Genomic DNA, 19,615 nt, shown 5'->3' with positions numbered 1-19,615 from the left:
ATAACAGCCATTCTGACAGACGTGAGGTGCTATTTCATTGTGGTTTTGATTTGCATTTCTCTGATGATTGGTGCTGATGAGCATCTCTTATACTTGTTGGCCATTTGTATATCATCTTTGGAGAAATGTCTACTTAAGCCCTTTGCCCATTTTTTAATCGGGTTATTTGATTTTTTTTGTTGTTGAGTTGTAAAATGCCATTTTCTTTTTAAAATATGAATAACAACTTAGAACTGCTTACAGATCATATGTGATATAGTTGCAGGGATAAAAAATGGAGTGAGTGGAATACACTAACTGCAGAGTAGCCTCTCTTATCTTTAGCCATTCCTGGTGCAGCTTGCTTGGTTAAGGGCTTTGTACTCCAAAGAGGATTCGAAGCCTCAGATTTGTCCTTTTCCTCTCTCTCTTCTTCCTCATTACCTATAAAACTAGGGGGATGGACAAGACGATACTGAGGTGTCTTCCAGCTCTAAAATTCTAAGTTTTGAGAGTATTGCCTTTTCCCAACTGACCTCTAGCATCTAAAATTTCCTTGGAACCTTGGGTAATATCTGACTCCTAGACTGAGAAATCTTTGTTGATGACCAGTAAGAAGCACTTCAAAGCTCTGTTGGATCTTTGGTTTTCTAATTATTAATCTTACTCATTTTTCTCTTTATATAGTATGGTATCACCTTAAAATCCTGGGCCTAAAGGTTAATTCTTTAACTGCTGCTATACACAAGTCCTTCACTGGGTATGTGGTAGAGCTTGTACTTTGCCCCGGAGATATAGAGCAGTTTTTTTTTTAAACCTACTCACAGTCATGAGGAAATAGAAGCCAAAGTTCATTGGACAGTATAGTTGTTGTTTTAAATGCATGGAACAAACAGAACAACTAGTTCAAATTCACTGAATTTTTATTTCTGTAAAACCATCTATATTTTTGTGCTAAATGCCAGCTTTAAAGAAATATTACCCAACCGATTTGTTTATTCCCTGTCCGTGGCTTTCATACAGATACGTATTAAGGTAGTAATTAAAAAAAAGAAGTAATGTGATTGTGATGGCGAAGGTCGAAGGGTACTGTGGGTTCTGCTATGATATGCTCAGAATTACTTTAGGTCTCAAGTATTTGATATTTTTAATTATTTTTATATTATAGATACTAACTAATCTTTAGGGAGCTGGTCTTAGTTATATGGAGTTTTATGTTATTGCCATATGGTGCTATGACTTAAAATGTTATAATGCTAACAGTACTCTATGAGGTAATGAGACAAACAAGTAAAATCTAGTAAACCAAATAGGAATGGGTGTGAATGTGCATGGTAACTGAGAAAATGAGTTATTGAAAGTGCTTGGAACAGAACTCAGGATGTTCAGTCTAGCATTGTCTTTGTGCTTGGCTATCTGTGGCATCTACATTCCTTTTTGGTCTGTTGCCAGGTCTTGATGGAACATTACCAAATACTAAATATTTTGCTAAAATACTGAATATAGCTGGGTGTGTGAACAGGAGAGGTAATGCAGATACTAAGGCAACTTCAGAGAGCTACATTGTGGGCAGCTGCTATAATGTTCAGAGCTACTCTAGGTAATTCTTAGATTATATAGTCAACTCAGGGATTGAAATGCATTTTGTAACATCATAACAATTTCTTTGCAAAAGGTTATCTAGGCCCTGAGGGGGCTCCTTATCACCATTCCTATGATCATAGGTTGGTAATTTAATTGTAAAAAAAGCACAAGCACCAGAACACAGGTAAAGTGAAAAGATAAAACTAACATGTAGTTGGTAACTACAAGCCAAAATTCATTAATATCATTCTCAAAAGAGTGTAAAGATTCCCCTCCAAATGATAGCAGTTCAGACATTTACAATATGTAAGACAATCAGATTTTTTTCATTATTCATTTATTGATGTCGCATGGGAAATATAACTTATTTCTATACTATAATTTCATTTGTGGTTTCTAAAAGTATGTAATATCACTATTTCAGCATCAATAATATCATTTGTAATGGAAGTTCTTTTTCCTAATGGATGCTTCAGAATCTACATATTAAACATTAGTATGGCTCTAGGACCATGGTTTGGTCACCGTTTCTCTGATCTGCTTGATATTTGTGGGGAAAGATTTGCTAGGAAATGTGACCGAAGTGATCCTACAATTCTGGCTAGATGGGAGCTTTTAGAATATCATTAGACTTCATTTATCCGCATACCTGCTTATCTTTTACTAGACTAATTTAAGATTTGGCTATAATTTGTGTAATAAGTAAATAAGCTTTTCTAATTAAATAGGGCCTATATGTGTAAAAATATTTTGATGGTATTCAAAAATCAATATAATTCACCACAATAACTATAAAAAAGTAGCAAAACTGTATGACTACCTCAGTGGGTTCAGGCAAAGCATTAGTTAAAATCTAATATCTGTTTGGATACATAAAAAAAAGCTCCTAACAAACAAATATAGGTATTTCCCAAATACAATACCAGGGTCTGGTGGGGATGCAGAGCAGATGGAACTTTTATATGTTGCTGGTGGGAGTGCAAAATGGTACAACTGCTTAGGAAAACAGGCAGTTTCTTATAAAGATGGCGTATTCTTACCTCATGACTCATCAGTCCTGTTCATAAGTATTTACTTAAGAAAAATGGAAACTTATGTTCACACAGAAACCTAACCTCAATATTTATGCAGCTTTATGCATAATCACCAAAAAAAAAACCTAGAAAGAACCTAAATGTCCTACAACTGGTAAATGAATATACAGACTGTGGTATATCTCCACAAACTATTGATGCATATAACAACATGGCTTAATCTTAAATTATGTTGAGTAAAAGAAGCCATTCTCAAAAGATTATGCACTCTGATTCAATTTAAGTCATATTCAAGAAAGGCAAAACTATAAGTACGAGGAACAGGTCAATGGTTGCCAGGGTTTGAGAGTAGGGAGATGGTTTGATTACAGAGTGGCATAAGGAAATTTTGGGGGGTGATGGAACTGTTTGTATCTTGGTTGTGATGAAAGTTATGTTATATATTTGGTCAAAACTCAGAACTGCACACCAAAAAACCTGAATTTTACTTTATGTAAATTAAAATTAATATTTTTAAAAAGTAATATTCTTAGATACCAAGTCAATGTACAAAATCTGTATTTCTGTATAACAGTAATAACTATAAAATGAAATTTTAAGATGACATTTATAATAGCATCAAAAAATATCAAGTATGTAGGACTAAATCTAATGAAAGATGTCCAAGACTATTGTAGAAGCTGATTCTAAAATTTATATGGAAATACAAATGGCAAGAATAATCAAGGTAATAACACTGAAGAAAAATAAAATTGTGGTTTACGCTATTGGGTGTGCAGTATGGAATAAACAGATCAGCGGAATATAATAGACCAGAAACAGACTTAGACAGACATAAATACATAAATGCAATAAATATATCTAAGTATGTATATATGTATATACATCTATATACACACACAATTTGTGATTAAGATGGCATTATACTGCAATGCGGAAAGAAAAATCTTTTTAATAAATGATCCTAGATCAATTGCCTATCCATATCGGAAAAAAAACCGATTTGACCCCTGCCTCACATCATACACACAAATCAATTGTAGATCTAAATGTAGAAGGTTAGAAAAAGCTTCTAGAGGTGCTCAACACATTAGTCATCGGAGAATGCTGAATAAAACCACAGTGAATTACCGCCATATGGACCAGATAGCTAAAAATTTAAAGAAATATAATAACAAAAACTCAAAAATATCAAGTGTCAGCAAGGAAGTAGAACAACTAGAGCTCTCAAACATTGATGGTGGAATTTTAAATTGGTATGGCTGCTTCAGAAAATTGGTAGTATTATGTTGAAACTCTCAATACTCATTATGCCTCTGACTCAGCAAATCCACTCTTAGGTGTATGCCAACAGAAATGTGTATTATGTTCACCAAAAGATATGTACAAGGATATTCATAGCACAATTCATAATAACTCCAAACTAGAAACAGCCTACAGGGTCCTTTAGTGGAAGATTGGATAAATACATTGTCATATTTTTAATGAAATATATAGCAACGAACAGAAAAACTTGCTAGTTGCAACAACATAGGCTTATATATAATGTTGAGCAAAAGAGTTTAGACACAAAAAGAATTCAAAAACAGGCAAAACTAATCTGTGGTTTAAGAAGTCAGGATAGTGATTACCTTTAAAGAGGGAGATTAGATGATGGGATAGTTATGAGGCTGACTTATGGAGTCTTCTGTTTCTTGATCAGGATGGTAGTTACAGGCTGTATATTCATGACTTGTATGCTTTTTGGTATATATGTTATATTTTAATTTTAAAAAGTTTATTAAAAGCAATACTTGGGGTTTACCATAGCAGTGATTGGCATCTGAGATTGTATTAATTTCTTTTTCATTATTAAAGTTCATATTATCAGTATTGTAAAAGAGGAAATTATTTGTATTTACAAATACAAATAACTCGCTCCATAAATAAATATAGAAAACAGGCTTAAATTCTATCCTAACTAAATCAGGACATTCCTAGGCTTCCTGAGTTTTTTATTGCTTTTGTTACTAGGAATGAACGCATTCCTCCTGTATCCCTGTGTTTTATTATTTTTTTTTAATTCACAAAGGAGAACATAGTTTTAGAAACCATTCTATATCAGTACATATAAGCAGACATCTTTCTTTTCAGACAGCCATATGGAATATTACTACATTGCTGTAATAATACATTCAGTCCATTTGTCATTCACTGACATTGTGCTTGCTTCTGCTTCTGACTTTTTACAATTATAAACATGTTTCAGTGAATAATAATTCACATATAATATACTTGGGCAAATATTTATATCATACAAATTCTTAGAAGTAGAATTTTTAGATCTTCATAGCATTTTTTCTCTCTACTACAGGATCCAGTTTGAGGATCAGATACTGCATTTACTTGGCATATGTCTTTTTAGTTTCCTTTATTTTGGTATGGTTCCTTGGCTTTTTTTTTTTTTTTTTTTTGGCTTTTTTAAATAACAGAAAACTTATTTAAAAAATAACAGTTTTTTTGGGATATAAGTCACATACCATAAAATTTACCCTCTAAAACAAATTGAGATATAATACACAGTTATTTTAAAGTATACTAATCAGTGGTTTTTAGTATATCCACAGAACTGTGCAACTGTCACCACAACTCCAGAATATTGTCCAACTCCAGAACATTTTTATCATCCCCGAAGCAAACCCTGTATTCATTAGCAGTTGCTCTTTATCACCTCCCTTCCCCCACAGCCTCTGGCGACTACTATTCTACTTTCTGTCTCTCTAGATTTGCCTATTCTGGGTATTTCATATAAATGAATTCATATAATATGTGACCTTTTATGTCTGGCTTCTTAGCATAATGTTTTCAAAGTTTATGAATATTGTAGCAGGTATTAGTATTCATTCCTTTTTATGACTGAATAATGTTCTATTGTATGGATATATACCATATTTTGCATAGCCCTTCAAAAGTTGATGGACCTTTTGGCCATTACAAATAATGTTGCAATGAACATTCTTGCGAAAGTCTTCATGTGTTCATGTTTTCAGTACTCATGTATCTAAATTTTGATCAAGTCTTCTTATTTCCCTATGGCACTCTGCAGAACTTTCTTGGCCATTGTTTCCTCTAGGGTTTGTAGTGGATCATGAGTAGTCAGAGAAGCAATTGTTAAGAAGACTTGGACCAAGCAGTTACCGCTCTGAAGTGATTTGTAGACTGAAAGGCTTGAAGACCTTGAGTATAGACACCTAACCTCTCCTGTCTACAACTATTATAGATTTCCCAGCCCCCGAGAGCTCCTGCCTTTTGCATACCTTACTGGGCCTTCCAATAAAATTGACTAATTTTAATAAGGATTCCTCTTGTTTTCCTACTTACACTTGTTGGGGATGCTGTCAGGCAGAAATAATGTCAGTGTAGTGTTACAGATAACTGTCAGAGTTATGAAGCTGGTACCTCCCTTTTATTCTTCTCTTAATGTTTGTATTTGTGTTGAGGAGGGGACTAAATGTACCTAGATTCTGAAGGAAGGTGATCTTATCCCTCCCCCTTTCCCTCTGCTAAATCAATACCACAGTGAGAATCAGCAGCCTATTTGTCTCCTGAAGGTGAATCTGTGCTGTTTCCTGGCAGGAAGCAGCCAGCCTTCAGGGACTGCCTATAAAGAAGTTGCCTCCAGAATCTGTAGAAGAGTTTGCTGGCTTGTTATGTCCCCACATCCTCCAAACTTCCCTTGGCAAGAGGCTATTTGTGAGTACAAAGAGATTGTGTAGCATCCTAAGGACTTAAGGTAGGAGAGCCTCTGGAGTAAATTTATGTTGGAGAGGCTTATCACTTCCTTGTTGACTTCCAGACATCACCACTAGAAATTCTTTTCCTTCTCTCACTCTTGGGGCACTCATGTCGCACTGAGCCTTGCAAATAGATACATGTGTACAAATTTTATTTCTATGATATTGTCTTAAATTGTGTCCTCCAATGGTGCCTGAGCAGAAAGGCTTGCACAACAAAATAGATGTTCAAAAATTATTGTATAGGTGAATGAGCCACAAGTTAGACCTACTATTTAAGGGAGGCTGCCAAATGAGCATTTTCTAGTCTGGTATTTTCTTTCGTTGTGTGTTAATAAGGGCATATTATGAATAAAAACTCCTGACTCTGGTTGAATGCCACCTTTTTTTTTTTTTAAGTAATTGTGGGTACAACCTTGAGAAGGGTAAGGATGTCCTTTATTTAATGTAATATAAATTGTTTGGCTGGAAACCCAAATCTTGGTTTCCGTCAGCAGCTTATTAAATGAAGTTTTACAGGACTGGATTAGAGAGAGGAATTACAAAAGATTGTCTGCTCTGTAATGTGATTTGCCCTTAGTAATAGGAAATTCCTGGATGGAGATATTTAACTTACATTCATATATGAGTGAACACTGAGCTTTATCTTGTCTTCTGCCAGCCTGTAAAGATCTTTTCTTGATATGTCTACATCTTAAAAAACAGTGAAGAAAGATTGGAAACTAGCTTGCTTCAACCATAAACTGCTTTCTAGATCCAGAATGGGGTTCTGTGCCCCAGCATAACCTTGTGGTCTTTTGTTGGGTGCCATAAGTGAATTATTGTGTTCCTTTATTATTGGAATTAAACTGATACTGAGAACTTGATCTATTACCTGATAATATAGTCATATATTCAGACTTTCAGCAGCTGTTATAAAACACATACCTTAAAATATAGGTCAGATGAATTTCAATATTGTGTGTATTACCAAATTTCTCCTTTCTTCCCTCTTAAACTTTGCCTTCCAAGAGGCTTGTCCTTTGTGACCCTTTTTTGGGAGGAGGTAAAGAATCCACTTCTACTCGTTTGTGTAAAAAAATACTGATGCCTCGGTCCCACTCCCCAGAGGTTCTGATTGATTGGTCTGCGGCACATCAGAATATTTAAGAATTCCCCAGGTGATCTTAATGGGCAGCCAAGATTCAGTACTACTACATTAGCCAAAATACTCCTCCATTAATCCTGTATTGAGTTTTCTTTGTAGTGAATGTTACAGTTTACAAAGTACTATTCTTCTACACACTTACTGTATTCTCATAGTGACCCAGTGAAGCAGACAAGCTTCTCCTTCCAGGGTTCTTTACTCTTCAGGAGTGTTCTATGAGGGCTTATTATCTCAACATTTTGTCTTTTACTTCATACATGGTTATTTATCTGTACTTCCATGGCAGGCCAGTATTTCAATGAGGCCACCTCTCTTCACAGCCTCATCCTATCCTTAAAAGGTTACATTCTTTCTCATCTTTTGAAATACAGTGCTTTCTGTGCCTTTTAGGAGTCTATTAAAATTTGCAGACTATTTGGTAAACTACAGGATTGTGGAAAGCACTGTTCTCTACAAGCTCTAGTTCCTGTTCCATCACTGATAAATTGTGTGATTTGGGGCAAATGCTTAACATTTTGTAAAAGGGATATTATTAGCCTACCAGAAGGCATGCACTAGACTAAATGGAAGTCTTGCTTCAGTGATGAGATTCGAATTGTTCTCTGGCTAATTTCCCATTCCTCTCATTATGGGCAGTTACCATTGCCATTTTCCGTACTAACACAGCTTTTGCACCATTTTGTCTTCCAGGTAAGAGACTGAAAATCAGTAGGTCTTCATGACAGATCAAATGTGAACATAGAGAAAACCAAATCTGTCTTTAGGACAGTGTTTTTCAAACTTGCCTCATCCTAAAAACCTCCTGGGATATTTGTTAAAAATGCAAATTCACAGTCTGCACTCCAGATCCCAAGTATCAATCTCCAGGTGTGGAGCCTGGATGATCATTTTTATATTAAATTTTTTAAAAATGAAATTTATTGGGGCGACATTGGTTAATAACATATGTTTCAAGTGAACAATTCTATAATACATCATTCTGTATGTTGCACTGTTTGCTCATCACCCAAAGTCTCCTTCTGTCATTGTATAGTTAGTTGACCCTCATTACTCTTTTCATTCTTCCCCTACTCCCTTCCCCTCTGATAACCACCATACTGTTATCTGTGACTGGGTCTGTTTGTTTTGTTTTGTTTCTTGATTTCTTTTATATCCTGCATATGAATGAATATCCTTTTCCATCTGACTTATTTCACTGAGCATTATATTCTTAAGATCCATCCAAGTTGTCACAAGTGGCATTATTTCATTCTTATGGATGAATAGTATTCCATTTTATCATATTATCAAATTTCTGATTTCTGTGATTAGACAAAAGTGGGAAGTTGCTCCATAAGAAATTGAATATAGTAGATTTTCGTAAATGAACACATCTACTCCACTAACCCATTTAATTTTTTTTCCTGGAGTTTTACAGATCACAACTACAGAATTCAGAAGAACAAACACTGTTTGCAAGGGGAAAAACTGAACATTAACTACACTGTACTTAGCCTTTTAGTCTCTGATACTTAGTGCTCTATGATGCTTAAATATGTTGATAGCAAATATTGACAGGTTTCTTTTGAACCCAGTTGAGAATCTGTGCAGTGAGGTAAAACAGATAAAGAGCTCTGTGAACATTATTCTGAGGATCTTTGCTGTGGGCTGCGTGTTAGATAAGATGGTGAAATTAGATATTTTGTTATTTAAGTCATTAAGTTTCTTAATAGACAATGCTGCAGCTTGTTATATACTAAATTTCACCTGTGGCAAGCTTACTGTATTTGTAATGATTTTGCTTTTAATTTTAATTTGGAATGTGTGGTCTTTGATACTGAAGGTTACGTTTGGAAAAGGAACATTGCCTTGTACTAAACCATATATACTTATATGTCTTTGTATGGAATGTATATAATGCCTCATGCCTTGGAGCATGACTGTCATAGGAATATGTAATGATACTTTTACATATCCCTATGTAAAAGTACTTTTTTCACACTACTAAGTCATTGTTGGATGAATCTCATGATTCTGTATTAAAACTTATTTTGCTTAATGATTCATAGAAAATCATTTTTACTTAGCTCATACAAAGAATAGGCCTCAAGACTTCTACTTCTAAATTTGCTTTCTTCCTCTGAACAGCATGAGCATGACTTGTGTTATGACTGATTAAAACTATATGTGTATTTTTGTATTTTGTTGTAAAAGTTACGTATATAATAGAAAACTTGGAAATGATTGAAAAATAGGTAAGGAAAGTCGCCCATACTTTCAAAATTGAGTCCAACTTTGTTTATGTTCTGCTTTCCCTTTAATATGCCTAAATCTCTTCTGGTTTATAAACAGTGACGTGACTAGTAAAACTTGAACCTGTACATATTGCTCATCTTGCTTGATACTAGATCATCTGAAACAGGGATGGAATAGGATACTGAGATATTTTCAGATGTTTTTATGGTAGAATAATAATGTAGTCAAAATAGGCATTTTCATGAGCACTTTCAGTCAGGAAGTCAGTTATTTAATAAGGGTATATTTTGTGCCAGGCACACTGCCTTGGGTTTTGACCATTACCAGTCTCTTGGATCTTTCCTTTCCTGTCTGGTTTTATAGTCACCATTCTAAGCAGAGCCCATCTGTAGACAGCTAAAACCTGTACGGTTTTAAAGCTTACAATGTCTAAGGCAGCTTTAGACTTTCAGGAAACCTCACCAGCTGGCCCTTTCTGCTTTACCAGCATATTCTGTTACTTACTGATATAGGCTGTGCTCTGGCTAGGAAGATCTGTACAACCTATCCTTTTACCTTAGCTCATGTGTTTTCCTCATCTGGAATTTTCTTCTCACTTCTCTCTGACAGGTCATGTCCCTGTTTTCCTTCAAAACATCTGCTAGCACATTACCTGTTAGTATTTGTCCAAATGTCGTTTTTCAACTATTCAGTTAATTAATATCAAGGATCTCCCATCTATTATGTTTTTCCCACAGTGCCCTGTATTGGTTTAATTAACCTAAGTTAATTTAACTTAACACAGACATTGGTCATTTTCAAGGTGGGGGATTGAGGCTTTGATTGGAAAATGATGACTGTTGCATGTGGCATGCCAGAATTTATAGAAGATGCAAAGTGTAATACCATCCAAAATGACAGAATAACCTCTTGAAAAAAAAAAAACCAATCCAAACAAATAGCAAATAGAAACACCATCCTCTCAAACTCATTGTAGAGCAAGTGTTTTGTGGAGAAATCTTTTTTTTTTAACTCAATATTAATTTTATTCTGTGGGTTATAATCCATTACTATTTATTTTGCTATTCAAATTGGTAAATCCTTTTTTTAAAAGTTGAGTTACTGGGAGCTGAGATAAGTGGCCTGTAATTAGTTTCCACTCAGCCTTTTCTTATTTCTCTTTGAAGATCCTCTGTATGGGGTTTGTGCTCTAATGAGAGGAGACTTAATGGCTCACCCAAGGGTGGTGGTAGAGGAAGAAAAGAACAGGGCAGGGAAGCTGCTAGCACAGGTGTCAGTCAGAACCTGCCAGTCACACGTGCAAAGGTTACTTTCTGTTTTAAGAGTCTGAGCACTAGATTGTAAAATAATTCAGATCTTGTTTTCTAATCTAGTGTGAAAACATTGAGAATTAGTGTCTTCCTCTGAGGTTTAGATAGGGGTTTGACCTTTAGTATCTAGGTCATCAGGGCATTTGAGGACTATTGAAAATGTAAGATACGGAATTAATCATCTCTACTCTATAACCATGTATGAAATACCAAAGTGGAAAAATTTTACCTCTCCAAAATAATTTTTTTTTTACAGTAACAAATAGATTTTAAAAGTTGATAACGGCACCTGAATCCATGGATAACTATCTCAAAGCAGTTTAGAGCAGTTATAATTATTCATTATAATAGCAACATTTTAAGGACCTAGGCAGTTCACCCCCAAAACAGAAAGTGGATTAATTGATAAGGGCTTAACCTTAGGAAGAGGCTTCTTTATAATCATGAAGAGAGAAATGAAGATGAATATAAAGAGAAAAGGGAAGGGAAGATAGGGAAACAGAGCCACTAAGAACAAACAAGGGCACAGAAACTACAGTTAGATGATGTGATGGAGCCAAATTAGGAGAAGGTAGAAGATGAAAAGAACAAAGTGGAAAAAGTAACTAAGGGGTGAGGACAAGAGAGCATTCTGACTCCCATCTTGGGCTGCTCTGAGTTTCCTTACTCTTCTGTGGTGCTATGATACTTGGGCACAGGTCTTGGCCCTGTCACCCACTTTGCCCTGTGCAGCTTTCTGATACCATTAACCCACTGGGGCCCCAGAACGGGAAGTGTGGGGACAGATGCAGTGACTTAAATTAGCACTGCCTAGAAGCCTAGAGTGAACAGTGGTGCTGCTAGTGCCCCCCGGGCTTCCTCGCTTTCTTTATTCCTTACGTGGTAGAGTAACGAGTTCCAGAGGGGCCTTTTTCGTACTACCGGGCATCCTCGCAGAAAAGTGCAAGTCATTGTCTCAGAGCAAACCTTGGAAATCCCCCACTGCAAAAGAAATGATCTGGAACAGTTGCCAGGCTGTTTGTGGAGCCATTGCCCAAGTCACCCATTTTAATTTGTGTACTGTAGGATATTAGCTCCTTAATGTTACTGTTTAATGATCAGAGCAGTTGTGGGACTCTGACCCTGTTAAAGCGCCCATACTAAGACCTGAGTTGCACTGACAGCGATATCATTTTCTTAGTGAAATAATCCTTAGATGTTAAGTGATTACAGGATTCCTTCTCCTGCAAGTGAGGAAAAAACAGGCTTGGGGATGTCAAGGGACTCTTGCTGTGACATTTATTTTAGCATCTTCATCATAGAGAGCTGAAATTAGGACTCTTCTGAGTCCTGGTCCATATTTTTTGTTTGTCGTTTTTTGTTTTAACAATACAACATAAAACCTCACTGTAAATTCCTAGGATTAGTTTTGGCATCAAGGGGCAAGAAACTGAGCAGGCCTAGGATGGAGGTGATTGGTACAAAGAGACAGAGAAAAAGAAACCTGTGGTTCAGTTTTTAGTAGTTTTTACTGTACTGGAGCTGAGCAAGGGGCCTGCAGCTACCCTTGGTCCTGGCTAGTGTCCCATTTTTGAGGCCCCAGAGTTATTTTTAGCCTGAGGGCCTTGGAAGCAGGTGTGGTCCAGGCTTGAAGGCCATGCCTGGAATGTGTTCAAGTCTTGTTGTGCATGTCTATTTAGGAGCTGAGAATAGTGAGGAGGCCACTGTATATGTTTTGTTAAAAGAATTTGTGCTTTTCTAGTGAGAAGAATGAACGTCATATTGTGCTTCATTTGCAGTACTTTAGGTGGGTTTATTTTGGAAACTTTTATAAATCGAAATATATTTTAAGGAGTGGTAGGGACTATATTAGTTTTCAAAAGAAAACTAGCTATAAATTTTGTATACAGAGGAAACTTTTTACATTAAGAATCATACCTTCACTGACCTGTTTTAAAAGCCCAGGTGTATAGTCACAAGTATGTGATTTAAAATTTAATTTTTCTCGATTTTTCTCCCCTCTCAAACGTTATTATTGAAAGTAATTCTTTGTCAGTCATTTTGTGAAGCAGAAAATCAGCTTTTACCTTGAGAGTTAACATAAATTTTTCTATATTGTGCTTGTTCATTTTACCTTGCCTGAAACCACACTTTTCTTAACATTACTGATGAGGAGCACAAGCAGGACTGCTGCAGACACTGGTAGCTGTCTCTAAGTGTGTGTCGTACCCTTTTTCTAATATTTTTTTTCACTTTCCAAGATAATGGAAAAGAATATTATAATAAATATTACCTTTAATTACCCAAGCCAAACTATTTTGACATTTTGAATATATCTGTTTTATGTGTTTGCATGTATGTGGGTGTTTGAGGTTGTAGTTTACTTACTGTTCTGTAACTTGATTTTATTCTCTTAATACATCATGACCACCTTACATTGTCAAATTATACTTTTACACCATCCTTTTAAAATGTTTCATGATACTGTGTTGCAGGATTTTTCATAATTTATACATTTCTCAGCCAGTCTCTTTCTGCTGCACATGTAGGCGTTTTCAAATATTTTTCATGTATGTTTTAACTGAAAGATTAAACACTGTCTTGTAAATCACTTTCAAAATATCCTTTTAAGTCCTTTTGAAATTATTTTCAGGAGAATATAGTTTGACATTCTAGTTTTACTTATTTTTGCATTAAGAGATTTAAAGTAGATAAAATTCTGGAATGTTACTGTTATAAACTTGGGCACAAGTGGACATAGTGGGAGGTTTGGTGTTGATGATTTTTAATTGTTTTCCTTGCTTGTTCCTAGAGCCTTCTGATCTTTGGAAAAATTAAATTGTAACCCCTCTCCCATTAAACTATGTTCCACATTGTCCAGATGTTTACCCTGGTTGTAATGTCTTTAGTAATTTAGCTCTGTCAGGAAAGTACACCTTATTGTTCAAGCAGTAGAATTTTGTTGTTTTGGGAGTGGGGTGTGCTAAAGGTGATGCATGGATAAAGATTGTAAACTTACATTAGTGTTACCAACCCCTTGAATACAGTAATCGAACCTAGAAAGTCCTTGTGGTATTTGATATACCTTCTGACAAGAGAGTACCTCGAAAGCATTTTTCTTTATTGGAAGGTAATGATCCTTTAAACTACTTCCTTGTTCTATAGATCTATTCAAGCATATCTTGTTTAACATGTTTTTGATATTTTACTACATTTTATGCTATAAAACCAAGATTCTCTTATTAGATGCAAAAAATTTATGGAGTTGGAAGAATTGTATTAAATTAACATTAATTACAATATTTCTTATTATATTTATTTTCATTTCTTTGCCAAATAATGCACTAATGTAGGAACCACAGCTTCTCCTTTTATAGTTTTAAGGAAGAAATTGTATTAAACATTCTTGCATATATATTTTTCACATCGAAGTTAAAAGTTCAAGTGCCTGGAAATGCTTTGTAGATATATCCATGATTTTGAAAAAAAACTGAACACTCTCCACATCTTTTATTGGCATTTTCCCAATTCATCATCACCTTGGCCAGTATATTCATTGGCCTCAAGCCTTTGACATTGACAGAGAGCTATAATCTCCCAGATATCCACATAGCTCACTCTCTCACTTCCCTCATGATCTTTACTTAACCATTAGAGTAAAGGCTTCTCTGACTACTCTATTTAAAATTTTAACCACCCACCCCAACTCTCCTTCCTTCCCTGCTTTATTTTTTCTCTTACCACCATCTGTTATACAACATGTTTCTTTTGTTGTTGCTCTTTATTATTTGTCTTTCATCACAAAATTGGGAACTCCAGGAGCACAGGAATTTTTGCTTAGTTTATTTTTCCTGCATTACCATAGCAGTGGTTGGCACTTAGTAGGTGCCCAATAACTATTTGTTAGTTGGCTGAATGAGTTATAGTCAGCCTAACATATTCTCAAGAAAAGCAGGATGTACAAATTAGTCCCTATCTGACCTCCGTTTGATGTGTTCTGAATCTCTCCTCTCTTGCCTCAAGCTCATCTTTATTGATATCCTTCCAAAATGTTGTCTCCTCACCTCTCAGATTGAACCAACCCTTGGCCGCATTTTCTCTTTCCTAGTGACTCCATCCAGGGATCTTTCCATTCCTACTCCCTCAGGACTACCTCATCCCCAGCCCCTCTTCTAGGGGTAGAGTCCTTAGTTTGCAGACAGGGTGCCAGGAGGAAGCATAAATGTAGAGGAGTAAGTGAGAGTGTTGGGGGCGGGGCGAGAGGGGCGAGAGGTGTGTCTAACATAGATACACGGTTTGGTAGAAGGAAAGAGGACGGTAAGGAGGGAAGCCTTGAGGAGGATTGTTCAGGTGGATTAAGGAAGAGGAAGCTGGTGAAACAGGTGAGCATAAACAGGAGGCAGTGCTAAGAAGGAAAGATGGTGGCTGCAGTTGAGCCAGTCCCAAGAGTACAGTGCTCTTCCTTAGCAGAAACTTGGTGAAGGTTTCTCACAGATCTGGACTCTGCCTTGGCTAGCCTGTGTTTGAAGCAAAGGCATTCAATTTAGTCTTTGAAGGATGGCTGCTCTTCCTGCCTTTTCCTGTGGATCCTTGAGATGTGTGTAAACAATCTGAGCTTCTGATAGGAGTGGGTTCTCTCAGCAGTTCTGTGAGTTGGTGAGAGGTGGCTGGATTTTACAGTGCTACCCAGTGTTATCTCCATGGCAGTAGTGCTTCACGCAGTCTGTCCCATTGTTACCACCACTTGTCAGAGTATGTGTCCTCTATTTTGGGGTAAGGAAATATTAAAGACTTTAATAAGCAGCTGAAAAAAATGTGAAGCTCATATAGCCCTCTTGGCTTTGGTGAGGGTGGTTTTTGGTTTGTTTTTGTGTTTATATTGAATATATTTTACCAAATATCATACCTCATCAGTAATGTTAAGAAAAGTGTGGAAACAGCCACAGTTGCAGCAGGGTATCCTTTAAAACACAATTTCACACATCTAATAATGTGCAGTTAGATTTTAAATTTCTCTTAAGTCAGAGTAGTTATAGAGGATGCTCTCTCATTAGGATGCCATAAAACAATATGCTGACCCTTCAAACACACTATTATGAAATTTCTTCAGCTTTTAGGCCTTCAGTTAAACAGCTAGGGGAAAGGGGAAAGTTGTCTTTTAAGGTTAAGTATTTCTATAGATTTTATTTAGATTTCCAGTAGTGCATGCACAAAAGACCCATGTATATATAGATTGTATCACATTCAAATTGGAGTATTTTAAGTGAAAGAAAAGGCTAGATGTACAACAGTGTATATATAGTATAAACAGTTGAAAAAAGGAAAAGAATATACATTTGTGTTTTATTTTGTATTAACTTAAAAAAATATCGTTGGAAGAAATCAGAAGAAACTGATTTCCAGTCGGAGGGCTGGGGAAGGACCTGGGCAAGTGAAGGGCAAGGGTGAGAGAAGGATTTTCAGTGTATTATTTTTTTCACTTAAATATATTTATTAGAATTTTGATATGGTAATTTTTAACAGCTTTATTGGAGTATAACAGGTATATAATAAACTATATGTACTCATAGTATGTATTTTTATATATTTTTTGAGTCATGTGAATATATTAAAAATGGAAAATAAATTAATTAAAACTTATTAATATATTAAAAATGGAAAAGAAATTAATTAAAACTTTAAAAATTGACCAAGTAAATAGATAAAGAGCAAAACAGGCCTGCCCTGGGTTTTATTATATGTACTTGGGCCTTTATAGTTCAGTCTAAGATTTTGTTTTTTTTTTTTTTTTGACTTCTTGCAAACATTTGGGGTAAGGTCTAGCTTAGTGGTTTTGCCAACAATAAAATATCCTCTTGCCATCTTTTAAATCTTACCTCATGCAAAAGATTTTGAAAACAAAACTGTCACAGACATGCCCCCGAACTTAGAAACATGAACAGTGAATGCAGATAAATTTCTAAATTAAAAGTTATAGCCCAGGATGAAGGCTTAACTAACCAAAATTCTCTAGCTGTAAATAAACAAGGATTTAAGGCTGTTGTTACCCGCCCTCCATACCCCCTTGGCATAATTGATCTGGGACAACAAAACAGACATTGAGCATAAAGATGTAATAGGAGGGCTCCAACTGGCCGTGGTACAAGGTAAAAGGGTGTAACTTTATCCTCATTTCACTTTCACCCCTTTGCTTCAGTTACATCCTCATATTAGGGTCACTTTGACCAGACCTTTGCTTGGTCAGGGAAAGAGGGTTTTTCATATCTGGAACTACGGACTCTGGTTTTCTGGATAAGAATGACCCTTTTTTGCCCAGTAAAATGATTTGCCCTACCCTATCTTTGGTTTCAGTGATTTGGGCTTATGAGATTTGGCTGAAGGGAAGCAAAGATGAGAACTTTCTAATTCAACTTTTGCATGTTTGCTGTCTTCTCCCTCTCTTTGTCTCATGATCTGCTAACCCAGATAACTGCTTTGTCCCATCCGGATTTTATCACTGCATGGAGCCAATCAGACTCGGAGACTTAGTGCCATTGTTGGAGTCAACTTGCTCTTGTTCTCTGATTTCCACTTTATATGCCACCTGGGCACCCTCATGGACAAGTCACGTCATTCTTTCTCAGTCTAGTTTCATTATGGGAACGGGTACTTGGGGAAAACAGGGTAACCCAGTAGTAAAAGCCCTTGTTTATGAATAAGATGATCTGAGTACAGGACCTTACATTGCTATGAACTGTGTCACTGAACAGTCAAGATTTGATTCAGTGCTATATTTTTGACAGGTGCTTTGCAAGTGTATTAGTTGATTGACTAGGACTATTTTTCTGCTCTAGTTTCTTCCGTTGAAGATAAAGGTGACTTTTGTACCTCACTGCCATTAAGCTATACTAAAAATAAATACATTAATATAATGAAGACAAGAAATGAACAAATGTATTCTATGGAGCTGATTTGTAAAATGTGGGGATGAATAAAATGATTCTGAGGTGCCTCCTAACTGTGTGTGTCTGCCTCTGTATAAAGGACACAATTTAGTCGAAGTTGGACTATAGGAGGATGGAATTGCTTCTGTTTTTACCTTCTGAGTGGTGTCTTTTAGATTCCAGATGCAAGGCTCTGTTCACCATTTTCCGTCCTTTTTCTATATGATACATATTTGCTTTTTTTACTTACTTTAAAGAACTTTGATAATTTTGTCCTCAAAACAAGCTTTGTGAAGAGCAAGGCCAATATTATACCTACATTTTATAGATGAGGAAACTGTGATTCAGCGAGGCTATATCATTTGTCCAGAGTTACGTAACATGTAAATGGCAAGACCACTTCTCTTTATGTCCTGCTACTTCTTCTCCATGCTTCAGTTTCTAATTTGTAAGTCTAAAATTAGGAAGTAGGACCCAGTGATGTTTGAGGGCTCTACCATCCTGATCTGAAATCAGTTGATCAGATATGTATTCAGCATCTTTAATTTGTTTTTGGAGCAAGGAAGATTTTACTTAGAACGGCGTAAATTGAATATTTTATGTACAAAGCACTCTGGAGGAAGGAAATATAACATAAAACCTCTGCCATCAAATAGTTTATTCTCTAGAAGTTGAATGCCAACATTGACATCTAGTTTTATGTGGTGAAAGATTTTATATGAGCAGAGATGGACCAGGTGAAATAAGAATCTGAGAATATCGAAGGTCAGGCTGAGATCCCAGCTATGAGCAGCACTAAACTCTAACTAGTGTTAATTAGGAGTTTGTCAAGCACAGAGTAGCACTGGGTCCAGTACGAAGGGCTCAGTATGTCTAGGTTGTTCATCTGGTATCCTAGGTTAAGTTGTGAGATTATTTTTTTAAAGCAGGAATCAGTCATTCCTTTAAGAATGAAGCACAAGAAAGTGAGGAGTATGCCTGTATGATGGGTCAGGGAATTCCCAGGAGTGGGAGTAAGAGAGGACTGGCCAGGGTCATAGCTGAGACTGCCTTGGATGGAGCTGGGTACAGCACGGGCCTCATCAGTTAGCTCAGCATTGATATGACAAGAATATCAGCCATTTTTGTTCCTCCTCTTCCTTAAAAGACAGCAGAAATTTATAGAAACGTCCATTTTCCTTCCTCTTTTCCCCTTCCTGAGGGCAATTTAAAGGGGTGTGTGCTGTTTTCACCTTGGTGTGCGTGCGTGCATGCATGTGCATGCTCACACACTCCTACTATTATAGTAATTCTCAAACCATCAGAAAAGATTTTTTTTTGTCCTAATAATGGGGGGTTGCTACTGTGGTCTTAGGCTATTATTCTTTGTGTTATTTTTAAGAAATTAGCAAAGAAAATGGAGGAAACCCATTTGGAATAATAATACTTCAAGCAGCTTTTTATCTATAGCATGAAATTAACATGCTATATAACTCATTTAGTTCTGGGCCTCCGGCGATTATAATTCATGAATGTCTTGTTTTCTTTGAGTTTTTATATTTTGAGGTAAAACTGAATTATCATTTGTATGCTTTTCTGAAGCCATAATTGTCCTTTTTGTTTGTTTGTTCAAATGAAACAGTGCATCAAGTATGGAATTAAATTAATGGAG

General features: G+C 36.0%; 1 protein-coding gene across 1 annotated transcript in view; it reads left to right on the top strand.

Moving 5' to 3' along the window:
* The window catches only part of DUSP16 (dual specificity phosphatase 16), a 69,654-nt gene that overhangs the window by 12,168 nt on the left and 37,871 nt on the right, over positions 1-19,615 (top strand). The gene's annotated exons all lie outside the window — the stretch shown is intronic.

Source organism: Pteropus medius, unplaced genomic scaffold, assembly GCF_902729225.1.
Source record: "Pteropus medius unplaced genomic scaffold, Ma_sr-lr_union100, whole genome shotgun sequence".
In the NCBI taxonomy this organism is placed as follows: Eukaryota; Metazoa; Chordata; class Mammalia; order Chiroptera; family Pteropodidae; genus Pteropus; species Pteropus medius.
Note: the sequence above shows the minus strand (reverse complement) of the source record. Positions and strands in the feature narration are given on the sequence as shown.